The sequence below is a fragment of the Papio anubis genome, chromosome 8 (assembly GCF_008728515.1).
Source record: "Papio anubis isolate 15944 chromosome 8, Panubis1.0, whole genome shotgun sequence".
Taxonomy (NCBI): Eukaryota; Metazoa; Chordata; class Mammalia; order Primates; family Cercopithecidae; genus Papio; species Papio anubis.
In genome coordinates, this window is record NC_044983.1 from 5490711 (window position 1) to 5504209 (window position 13499).

Consider the following 13499-nt stretch of genomic DNA (forward strand, 5'->3'; position numbering starts at 1 on the left):
TATATAAGTGGTATCATGACTAAGGTAGACTAATCTTTAATAAAAGAATATTATAAGGCCTGAAACAAATCTTATAAATATGTACAAAGATGGGTAGCTTGAGGAATCATTAAAATTGAATATTAAACTAACAACACAAAAGAAAGTGGAGATAGAAGAACAGAAGGAAAAAGACAGATGAAGAAAACAAATAGCAAAACTATAGACATAACCAAAACACACCAATAATTGCATTGAACATAAATGGATCTGACATTTCAATTAGAAGACAGAAGTCTTCAGAATAGGTACAAAAAAAAGTTCTAAGTATATTCTGTCCACAGTAGACACTTTAAGTAGAAAGACACAAATTAAATGTAAGGTATTGAAATTATTTCATGAAGATAGAGCTACCATGGTTCTATTAATATGAAACAAACTAGACTTCCAAGCAAATATAAGCAGAATGAAGAGGAACATAATGATAAAATTAAAGGGAGAAATGCAAAAATCTACAAGCATAGTTGGAATTTTAATACTTTATCTTAATATTTGATCCCCAAATGATCTATATGTGAAAGATTTGAAAACAGTGTCAACAAGTGACATACATATAACACACACATTTATCTCTATCATATATATATATAGTCTTCAGTTATATATATAGTCTTCAGTTATATATAAAGTCTTCAGTTATAAAGTTATACATATACTCACACACACACGTAACTGAAGGCTACACATTCTTTTCAAATGCAGATGAAAGAGTCACTTTGATCATGACTGACATCATGAGTCATAAAATACATTTACAAATTTAAAAGACTGAAACATCATGGTCATTGTTTGTACATGTAAACCAGCTTTTTAAAAAACAAATGAGACAAAACAAACATCCTGATTTGAAGTGTTTGCAGTTTTCCATGGCATGTCCACCATTTTTTTTTTTTTTTTTTTTTGAGATGGAGTTTGCTCTGTCACCCAGGCTGGAGTGCAGTGGCACGGTCTCGGCTCACTGCAAGCTCCACCTCCTGGGCTCATGCCATTCTCCTGTCTCAGCCTTCCCAGCAACTGGGACTACAGGCGCCTGCCACCAGGCCTGCCTAATTTTTTTGTATTTTTAGTAGAGATGGGGTTTCACTGTGTCGGCCAGGATGGTTTCGATCTCGTGACCTTGTGATCTGCCCACCTCAGCCTCCCAAAGTGCTGGGATTACAGGTGGAGCCACTGCACCCGGCCCATGTCCACTTTTACGCTTGCTAAAATTCTGGACATGTAACAACTGGCTTTCTCAAGTCATTACAAGCTGGTTCCAGCACACACAATGAATAGTGTATTGTTCTTTAATTAAAATAAAATTAAATTATAAATCAACAAAAACTATCTGAAAAAGATACAAATATTTGGAGACTGAAAACCACATTTATATACAAGCCATAGTTCAAAATGAATTTATAAAACATAAATATTTAACTAAAGGATAATAAAAATATATATATGGGCAGTAGCTAAAAGTTGGGAAAAAATTATAGAATGAGAAACTCATAAAAGATGGAAAATAGGCCGGGCGCGGTGGCTCAAGCCTGTAATCCCAGCACTTTGGGAGGCCGAGACGGGCGGATCACGAGGTCAGAAGATCGAGACCATCCTGGCTAATACGGTGAAACCCCGTCTCTACTAAAAAATGCAAAAAAAAACTAGCCGGGCGAAGTGGCGGGCGCCTGTAGTCCCAGCTACTCAGGAGGCTGAGGCAGGAGAATGGCGTGAACCCGGGAGGCGGAGCTTGCAGTGAGCTGAGATCCGGCCACTGCACTCCAGCCTGGGTGAAAGAGAGAGACCCACTCAAACAAAAAAAAAAAAAAAAAAAAAAAGATGGAAAATATTTTAAATCAATAATATATTTCTACCTCTAAAAGTTAGGAAAAATAACCAAAGTAATTATACTTTTAAGTCAAAGTATTTAGAAAAAAAGAAAGAGAAGAAAAACTGAAATAAATTTTAAAAAGGCAAAATATAGAGAAAGATAACAACCTCCAAAGTTGATTCTGCGAAAAGATTAATAAAATGTATTTTAAAAAGTCTAACAAGTCTAAGCAAAGGGGGTAAAAGGGAAAAACATGAATGGTCAATATTGGCAATGATTAAAGTGACAGTACTACAGATACAACAGATATTCAAAAATAATAAGGTAATATTACAAACAACATTAAACCAATGACTTTGACAAATTAATAAAATTAACCAGTTTCTTCAGAAATTATTTGAATATATTCAGGAAAAAATCAAGAAGTAAAATAGGCATAAATCCGTTAAACAAATTCAGTTCCCAGTAAAAATCAGCAAAGGAAAAACACAAATACAGATAGTTCCACTGGATCAATGTATTAAATATTTAAGGTTGAAAAATGCATACACTCTTTTAGGAAAGAGAGGATGATAATCTGCTTCTGAACTTATTTTAGGAAGCCAAAAATACTCTACTTCAAAATTCCACCAAAACACTGCAGGCAAAGAAAATTATAAATCATGATCCTTCATGAATTTAAATTAAAAACAATGCATTACAAAATAATAGCAAGTTAAATCAAGCCATATGTAAAACTGGTAATATGTTAAGTAGAGCTTATTCCAGGAATGAAAAGTTGGTTTAAGTTTTGAAAACCAATATAATGTAATAAATCAACAACAGAAAGTATAAAAATAATATTATATCTCAATAAATGAAGAAAATTTTTTGACAAAATTGAACCTGTTCATGATAAAAACTCCCCACAAACTAGGAATACAAGAAAACTTCTTCAACCCAATGAGTGGCATTTATAAAGCATCTATGGTTAAGGTGAGTTATTAAACACTTTTCTTTAAAAATGGCAAATAGCTCAAGAATAACCCTTTTTATCACTTCTACTCAGCAATATACTGGTTGGCATCCCCAGTATAGTAAGGCAAGAAAAGTGTTATATACACATGAAAGGAGACATAAAACTGTCCGTATTTAAGGGTGACATAAATGTTTTTTAGAAGATGATAAGGAATCTACAAGTAAATTTCTAGACCTAACTGTGTAAATACCCAAGGCTTATTCATATTTGTTTATGCTGGCAGCAAATGAAAAATAAAATAAAATTCACAGAAAATTGCATGAAGATGCATAAATATTTAGAAATATAATTAATGTGCAAATCCTCAATATTGAAAATGACAAAACTGTAAAGCATTGATTAAAAAAATTAAAGAAAACCTCAAGAAATGGAAAGGTATACCACGTCCATGGATTGAAAGATGCAATAGTTTTATAAAGTTGTTCTCTCAAATTAATCTATAGATAATAGAGAAACCCTAACAAAATTCTAGAGGGCATTTTTGGAGAAACTGAGATGTTAATTATAAAAATTATACAGAATAACAAAAGGTTTGGTATAGTCAAATAAGAAGAGAAAGAACAATATTACTGGTTTCAATATTTACTCTACAGCCATAGTAATCAAGACATTATATTGGCATAACACTTGTAAAATATCACCAGAACAGAAAGTCCATCCAGAAATTGACCCATCGTATAGCTCCTTTATTTTGACAAAGAAGCTAACAGAAGAGAAATTGGTACATTTATTTCCCCTCGACAAATATTTCTAGAACTCTTGATTATTCATACAGGTAAAAAAGCAACTGAAAAGTCAACTTACGCTTTCCACAAACATTAATTTAAGTTGGACATAATCCTAAACCTAAAGCTAAAACTATGAAGTTTCTAAAAGAAGTGAAACATAATATATCTTCCTGGCCTTAAAAATATGCAAAGATTTCTTGGAGAACACCCAATAAACACCAATAATAAAATAAAAAAATAGTAGTCAACTATACAAATATAAGGCTGACATATCCAGTATTGAGACTTCCTGGCATTCTGTGTATGGTCACTTTGTATGATAGTCGATGAACTGAAAGGGATCTCAAGGAAATTGACTATAAGGATCTTTTATACCATTATCTAATGACCATAAGCATTAATTCTTTAAAATCTTTATTTAAATATAATTAACATTAATACAATTTACCTATTCAACATATACAACTAAATGTTTCTTAGTATTTTTACAGAACTGTGTAATCATCAGCTTAATTTAATTTTGATTTTTTTCATCATCCCCAAAGAACTCCATACCCCTTAGCAGTCACTCCCTATTCCCTCTTCGCCTTCTCCAGCCCTAGGCAATCACAAATTCACTTTTGTCTCTAGGGACTTGCCTATTCCAGACATTTCATGTAATAGAATTGCACATTATGTGGTCTTTTGTGACTGGCTTCTTTTAGTTAGCACTCTATTTTGAGATTTATTCACGCTATAGCATAGATGAGTGTTTCATTACTTTTTATTAATGAGTAATATTTTATTCTATGGATACATCACATTTTATTTATCCATTCATCAGTTGATTGACATTTGCTTTCTTCTGCTATTTGGCTATTACGAATAATGTTACTGTGAACATATGTGTACAACTAAGCATTTATTTTCAAATCTGGTTTTGAGGAAGTCTCAGATTGAGTGACTTTTTAGCCCACTAGACCATGTGCAGGTAGAAAACTTCAAGTTTCAAAGTTGACACCAACTTACTGTATGAATACAGGTAAGTTACTTCTCTGAGCATTTTTTTAAATAAAAATTTAATCATAAAAATAAAAAAAAAAAGGATATAGAGTGTCTGAAAGTAGATGATGCCTCTAAAGTACCACTCTTCTGTCTAAGGGGATCTCCATAAATGACAGCTCTAATTATACGTACTTTTCTTTTCTCTCTAAATTCTTTTATTCCATTCAAATCCTTGCTGGTGAGTTGAGAAAGTAGGAATCAGGGAAAATATCCAGGTATAAATAGTATCTTAATTCTTGGGCTTCATTTTGCTGCTCTGCAAAACATGGGGATTGGATAATCCTTAGGGTCTATTTCTGGCTTTAGTATCTTAGGATTTAAAATGCATTTTAAAACTATTTTCTGCAGACATCATAAGTGAAGATTTGATTATTTCTCCAGGGTCATATAGCAAGACTGTTGCAGAGTCAGCATTTGAATTTCCTGGTCTTTTATTCAGGTCTCAGTTATTGGTGTTAAAAACTCATTCTCTCTAAGAGTTTTAAGGTGCAAAACCAATGACTACAGAGTAACTTAGTCAACTTCCTAGTGAACCAAAAACTGCACGTCAACTGTATTAATATTTTGTGACATATATAGTTTCTCATTTTTCTGTCTCTTATGAACTGGCAAGAACTCATTTGTTGTTTTGGTCTGAAGTAGTTTGTTTTGCCGTGGTTCTAGAAGTATTACAAACACAATGTTCCTGCCTTCTTCACACTTTTTATAGTTGCAATGAAAGCGTTAATTTCAAAGTTTATTTATACTTAAATCACTTTATAAAACAAACTCCATCTAGTCATTTACCCCCTTCAGTGCTTAAGTTCCTATGTTTTATGTGCCAAATACATTTGCAGCTTTGAAATTATGTGAAGGGTTTGCAATAGTCTCGCACATTTAATATGCACTGTGGACATACTGCTGATCAGTTCCTCATTAGGTGTAAAAAAATTTTAAATTGGTCTTCTAAATATTCCACAGTTTCACATGGTTGTGTTGCTTTTTTTGCATGTGAAAATAATTAGCAGCTTAAGTCTCAAAATTTCAAACTCCAGTTAGAGATGACATAATTGCCTCTCGTTATTATTGCAGTATAATCAGAGGTATTGTTTCATAAAATGCTTTTGTTTGGATGCTAGGGGATGATTTTAATAGATTTCACATAAGAATAGCTAATTTGTTGCATAGTCAGGCCCTGCTGGAGGTGTCTGTGTACGCCTGCCCTTGGGAATCTAGAAACTGGAAACAACCCTTAAAAACGAGAGCCACAGGTTTGATGATACCTTAAAATACATAGTCAGAACGCACCGCTGAAAGCCACAGGGACACGGATGAAACACGGAGACTTTTCTGAGAATGAGAATGTGTCGTTACACAGTGGCAAGGCTGGTACTCTGGGAATGTAATGTGAAGAACTGCTTTGGGAATTGGCTACTGCCTAACAGGTTTATCAGAGACAGGTGTGGTTGGATCCTGAGCAGTAAACAGTGCCCAGCAAGAGTAGCTCCAGAATCCTTGCTTCCTTTTTTCTTGCCCTCCTGGCTGTTGGTAACACAGTCATGTGCCACTTAACAATGGGGATGTGTTCTGAGAAATTTGTCCTTAGGGGATTTCATTATTGTGCAAACATCACAGAGGGTACATACACAAACCCAGATGGTGTAGTCTACTGCACACCTACGCTATGTGGTAGAGCCTGTTGCTTCAAGGCTACAAACCTGTATGGCATTTGCCTGTACTGAATACAGTAGGCAATTGTAACACAATGGTATTTGCATATCAGAACATCGAAAAGTACAGGAAAAATACGGTATAAAAGATTTTAAAAATGGCACACCCATATAGGGCACTTACCGTGAACAGAGCTTGCAGGACTGGAAGTTGCTTGAGGTGAGTCGATGAGTAAATGTGAAGGCCTAGGACTTAACTCTACACTACGGTGGAGTCTGTCAACACAGGACACTTGGACTACACCAAACAGATAGAAAGATATTTTTCTTTCTTCCATAGTAAAGAAAGTTTACTGTAATTTCCCCTAGCTTACTGTAATTTTTTTTTTTTACTTTATACACTTCTTTTTTTAATTCTTTGATACTTTTGTGATAACACTTAGCTTAAAACACAAACACATTATACATCTGCACAAAAGTATTTTGTTTGTTTACATTCTTATTCAAGGATCTTCATTTTTAAATTTTTACTTTTTAGAATTTTCTTAAAAAGCAAGACACAAACACATGCATTAGCCTTGGCGTACTCTAGGTCAGGATCACCAATATCACTCTCTTCCATCTCCACATCCAGTCCCACTGGAAGGTCTTCAGGGGCAATAACATGCATGGTGCCATTGTCTCCTCCGATAACAATGCCTTCTCCTACAACATGTGCTGCAGGATCTGCCTGAGGCTGTTTTACACCTAACTTTTTCATTATCAGTAGAAGGAATGCATTCTAAAATAACAATGAAAAGGATAGTATAGTACCTACATAAACCAGCAACATAGTCTTTTATTATCATTATCAAATATTATGCACTGTACATAATTGCAAGGGCTATACTTTTATAAAATTGGCAGTTCAGTAGGTTTGTTAACACAAGCTTCACCACAAATATGTGAATAACGCATTGCACTACATTATGAGAGCTATGATGTCACTAGACAATCAGAATTTTTCAGCTCCACTTAAATCTTATGGGACCATCGTTGTATATGTGGTCCATCATTGACTAATGTGGCTTTATGAGGTGCAAGACTGTATGTCAATAAGAAGCTTGGAACCCCAGAGGGCACAGACTCAGTCTTCCTTTCACTAGTTACCCTTTCAACTTCAGGTCCAGAGAATTCCTAGTAGCAAAAGGATGGCTCATTTTATCTGTCAGCTTTGCATCCTTTCTACTCAATGCCCCAACCCTTAAATTGCATGTGTGTTTATGAATTTTCAGTTTCATAAAAGTGGTAGCAAACATAATCACCTTTGTCCCAAATATGCACAGATATTTCTTTGACAGGCAGTAGAGCACAGCAGTTGAGGGCAAAGTCTTTAGAATTCACACAGCTGTGATATATAAATACATATCTTTTCATAGTCTTGGACCTCCTTTGAATTTTACTTACTTCCTCTGTAAAATAAGGCTAATAATATAGTTTTGAACATCAAATAGCATGTCTTTGGGAATTAGCATAGTGTCTGAGAAATAGTAAGCAGTTGATATTTTCTCATAATCTAATCTCCTACCAAATCTCAGTGAATGACACCACCAAATCTGTAAAGCTGGACATCCAGCCTGTCACCTCACCCTCCCCATAAAGCGCAAACCTTCAATGGAAATCTTGCCAACTCTAATTACAAAATATGTTTTGACACATATTGCATCTTTGACTGTTCTTCATCTCTAATGCTACTGCTAGAGTCCCAGACATCACCAGCTTTGGCCTGGACTCCTGCAAACACCATGTACACATCTGATCTTCTTGAAGAACCTCCAACCCTTCCTTGACACAGCATCTGGAGAGATCTTCAAGTCATGGTAACCACATTCTATCCTGCTGGCATTTCTTCAGTGACTCATCAGTTTATTTAAGACTCCACATCTTTAACTTGCTCTACCAGGCCCTACCTAGCCTTCTGCACAGATGTTTCTTCAGTTCGGACCCCAGAAGCTTTTCCCAATATGAACTGTGTTCTAGTCACACCCATCTTTATTTTGGTGCCTCTAAAAATCTGAGATCTTTCATTTCTTGAGGCTTTCACACATATATAAAGTTTCTTCTGTCTGGAATGCTTGTCTCTCTATTGTTTTGTTTTACATTTTTAGAAATCGTATCATTTTCCCTCAACATTGTATTTTGGAGCATTTCTGATTTGAAAAGTCACAAGAATTGTATAATAAAGTCCTACATACCCTTTATCTAATTTCATCAAATATTAGCATTTGCACCATTGTTTATTTATCTCTGATGTGTGCTTTTCATTTTATGTAAGAAGATTGAATTCTATTATAAAAAAGAAACACAAAAATAAAGACAGATAAACCTAAATATAGAAGGCAAGTAGCTCATGAAACACATTACACATTGATAAGGCTGTAACTGAAAAGAAGAAAAGGCAAGGGGACACTAAATATGCTTGATAAATTAAATATGCCTGAAGCATCCAAGGCACAGAGTGCTCCTGAACCATAGCAGGCATTAAATATATCAATATTCATGAGGTCTGAAGTCTGCCACTACCCACAAATCCTCTCTAGACCCATGTGCCTTCTGCTTGAGAAACCCAAAGTTCACTTGGTGCTCATTGGGCTAAGTGGCCAAGGTTCTTGAATGCTTACCACCAGTCATACTTTTTATTGTTGTCTTCGTTGTGTGAAGCTTGTTTTCTGATACATATCCTTGCAAAACATTCAGGGTAATGATCTTATAAACTCTTAATAAAAAGCATATAAAAGCATATAACTTATAAAAGCATATAAACTCTTGCAAATTGACAACAGATTTTAAAAAATACTTGATAGCACATTTGTATACTTGAACATAAATTTTGTCGGAGGTAAATTCTTGGTTCAAATTTTCTTTCCATGAGTATCTTACACATGTTATTCCATTTTCTCCTGGAATAAAAAAAATTGCTGTAGAAAAGCCTGAGCATGTAATTTGCCTAGATGCCCAAAGACTTCTCTAAGATTTGGTAATTTTGTTAGAATATATCTTGGTTTTAGTCATTGCGATTTGATTTCCTTAGGTACATAGTGTGATCTTTCAATATGTATTTTCAAAACTCTTTTATTAGATTTCAGGAAATATTTTATATTTAAGATTTGTCCTATCCTCATGCTTGCTTTTTTCTTTTTCAGGGAATCTATTACACATATATTGTGTCTTCTTTGCCTGCCTTCAATATTTGACGTTTTCTCTTGAATTATTTTTATCTCTTTCTTCATTTTTTTTATTTTTTACAATTTTCCTCTTTGGTCTCTCTATTGTTCTTTCTTGTTTAATTCTCACTGTTATAATAATTCATTTTTATGTGTAATTCTCTTTTGAGTCTGTCTCTTCATGTCTTAGTCTTCCTAAATGTCATTTATTTTTTCTCACTTTTTGAGATAGATGATCATTCTATTAATTTGTAGCTGTTTTTCCATTGCCAATATTTGCATTTATACATTGAAATCTAGATACCTTCTAAGTACTTATTGGTACTTATTTGGTGCATGAAAAAATTTTATGTGTGTATGTATTTCATTAGGAATCAGAGTTAGATAGTTTATTCTTTAACCCATGATTTATTAAGAATTTTTTTCTTAATGACTAAATTTATTAGAATTTTCTATTTTATTGCATTGTGTTATTATCTATTTCATAGCATAATTGATAACATGGTCAAAAGCAAGTAGGTTCTGTATAGCCTCCACTCTTCAGAATTTGTGTAGAGTTGTTTTATAGCCCAGTATAAGGTTAATTTTCCTAAATATTCTGTGTATTCTTGTAAAACAAATGCACTCTTCAGTAGACTGCCCTGCTCTACGCCTTTTGTCTATAGCATGTTAATCATATTAAGTCAATTCTTTTATAAACATTATTTTTTGTCTGCTTTATAAAAATTAAGGCCTGTGAGAGGTGTGTTTATATCTCACTATGACTCTGAATTTTCTATTTATGCTTGTAGATTTGTGCATATATTTAAATGTATGTTTTGAGTTATTTTTTGGGCTTATAGAAACTTTGCTCTTTTTTTTTCCAGTTTGAAGCCACCGTCTTTAAATAACCAGCCTAGTCAATTCTGCTATAATGTTTGTTTTGAAAAGTTGAGTTTTTTCCAACAAAGTGTATGTATTAGGAGAAAATTTGAAGACAATATTACAATGTGAATTTTGTTTGTTTATGTGTATTTTGTCCCTGAGAAACATTGAATGAGTAAAACTGTGCCAACTTGAAATAAGGTATATAGAAAAATATACACACATACATCATACACATACCACACCACACACACGGCATACCTCACATGCCACACATTACACACATCACATATGCACACACCAAATATACCTACAACAGGCACCACACACATACCATGCCACATACACATCACACACATGCCACATGCTACACATAGCCCTCCACACACACACCACACATATTACACACCATGGATAGACACCACCACACACACCCAACACCACACATACATACACACCCCACATCACCCTATGCCACACACAAACTACACACACAAGCATCACACATACTCACCACTCATACCACACACACACCACACACATATCACACATCACATTCCACAAAACATGGACACCTACACACTACATCATGCAGATCACACACACATACCACACCACACAGCACACACATCACACATCACATTCCACAAAACATGGATACCTACATACTACATCACACACACACACACCCCACACAAACCATATATACATACACACACCACACAGCACACACACATCATACATCACATTCCACAAAACATGGACACCTACACACTACATCACACACGTCACTACACAAACCACAAATACACGCACACACACACCATATACATACTACCACACATATCTACCACATCACACCACACACAGAGCCCACACATACACATACACACATATACCCAAGGCACACATATACCCAACATATACTTTGAACATCTACCTTTCACATCCATTCACTTCTGGTGATTTTCGTGTTTTCTCCAGATTTTAGATCACCTTCTTTCACTGTTTTATAATCACTCATAAACTGCAATCCTTCTAACACCTGATTCTACAAGGAAATACCAGGTTTTTTTCAAAGTAAATATTTATTGTGGTATTTACGTAATTCTCAACCACTTAACATGTGTCAAGTGGTGCAACCAAATTTATCAGGTTCTCATGTACTTTATACTTCACTGAGCAACTTTACAATTGGGGTGACTCTAACTTTATTTTGTCTTAAACCCTGTAGTGTTTTGTTTTCTGTAACACATCTGCTTGTGATAGCAGAATGACAGCTATTCTTCTTGCTTTAAAGTACACTTTGATGGATATTAATATAGATGTAACAGTATTATTTGTTTTATAAGTGGGTATTATTATCTTTCCATAGTCTTACTTTCTGATTTTGTATATATTGGTTTAAATTTGTCTCTTGTAAATAGCATATAGCCAGAAAGTTTTTTACCCAATCTGACAATTTTTGTTATTTAGCTGAAACTTTTATTCCACTGAGTGTTACTGATGATGTGCTGGGTTTAAATACACCATCATTATTATGGTAGAAGTAGCCACAGTACTATTAGTAATGTTTGCTTTACCATAGTTTTACTTGCTCTGTTTCTTCCCCCTCAACATCACCCCTGTTGTTTCTTGTCTTCTTTTGGAAGGATTATTTTTTATCACATCTTTTTCTCTCTATTACCCTGAAAATTACATGATCTACTCCTTTTAATTTACTGCTTCCTCTAAATAAAGTATGCACTTTTATTTAACTCATTATCTTCTAATATTAATCAATGTCTCTACCTTTCCCTTGGAGTTTTTCATTCATCACTTTCCTGACATGTTATTGTGGTCATGTAATATATGTATGTACGTATGTGTGTGTGTCTAACAAAAATCTTTGAGGAAGTAATATTATTTTCAAATGTCATCAATATGTATTTGGATAGAACCCTGCATTTATCACTCCCTCTGTCTTTTTTTTTTTTATTGTGACTGAATATCCTGAATCTGTATCCCGTAGAATTTTCATTAGAGCATGTGTGTGGATGAAGAACTCTGGTGTTTTATTTTGTTTTTGTTTGGTCTGAAATTGTCTTCATTCTCCCTTTGTTCTTTTAGGAGATGTATGTTCATTTAGAACTTTAGGTTGGTAGTTATTTTTGTTTCAGGATAATGAATATATTTTTGCTGCATACGGGGCTCATGTTGTCTCTGAGAAATTGGTTGTCAATCTGACTATGGGTCATTTGAAGGTAATGTTTATCTTTATCTTTGGTTTTCTATCATTTCAGTATGATATGTATACATGTGTTTATTCATAAGATTCAGTGGATTTCTTGAACCTATGTGTTAGTTTTATCTGTTTTGATGTATTCTCACACATTCTTTCTTTAAATATTTTTGTCTTATCTCTTTGTTTTGCTATCTAGATAATTTTTCTGACGTGTGTTATAATTAATCAATTTTCTCTTTAACTGTGTCTAATATACTGTTAAGCTCAACTTTTCAATTATTTGCTTTGGGGACAGTAGTTTTTATTTTTGTTTTCTCTCTTTTTCCTTCATGTGCTATGTCATTTTATATTTTGCTCTTTCTTAGACATTTTTAAGCCCGCTTTTTAAATTTTTTTATTGGCAGAGTCTTGTTCTGTGGCCCAGGCTGGAGTGCAGTGGTGCAATCTCAGCTCATTGCAACCTCCGCCTGCTGGGTTCAAGTGATTCTACTGCCTCAGCCCCCTGAGTAGCTGGGATGACAGGCATGCACCACGATGCCTGGCTATTTTTTGTATTTTAGTAGAGACAGATTTTTGCCATGATGGCCAGACTGGTCTCGAATTCCTGACCTCAAGTGATCTTCCCACTTTGGCTTCTCAAAGTGCTAGTATTACAGGTGTGAGCCATCATGCCTGGCCAAGTCTGCCTTTTTATTTACTTCACTGTAACAAGGGTATTTTAATAACAATTCCTGCCTAATAAGCCAATATCTTTTTGTGCAATTATTTCTCTTGTTCATCGTTTCACATTACTGTAGTACATGGATCTTTTTCTCTTGTACTTGTTATCTTTAAGTATATTCTGATTTGGGAAAATAATTTGCAAAAATAACTTGAGGTAGAAGATAAAGTTTTATTTTTTTTCTGTCCATGATAAGGGAGTG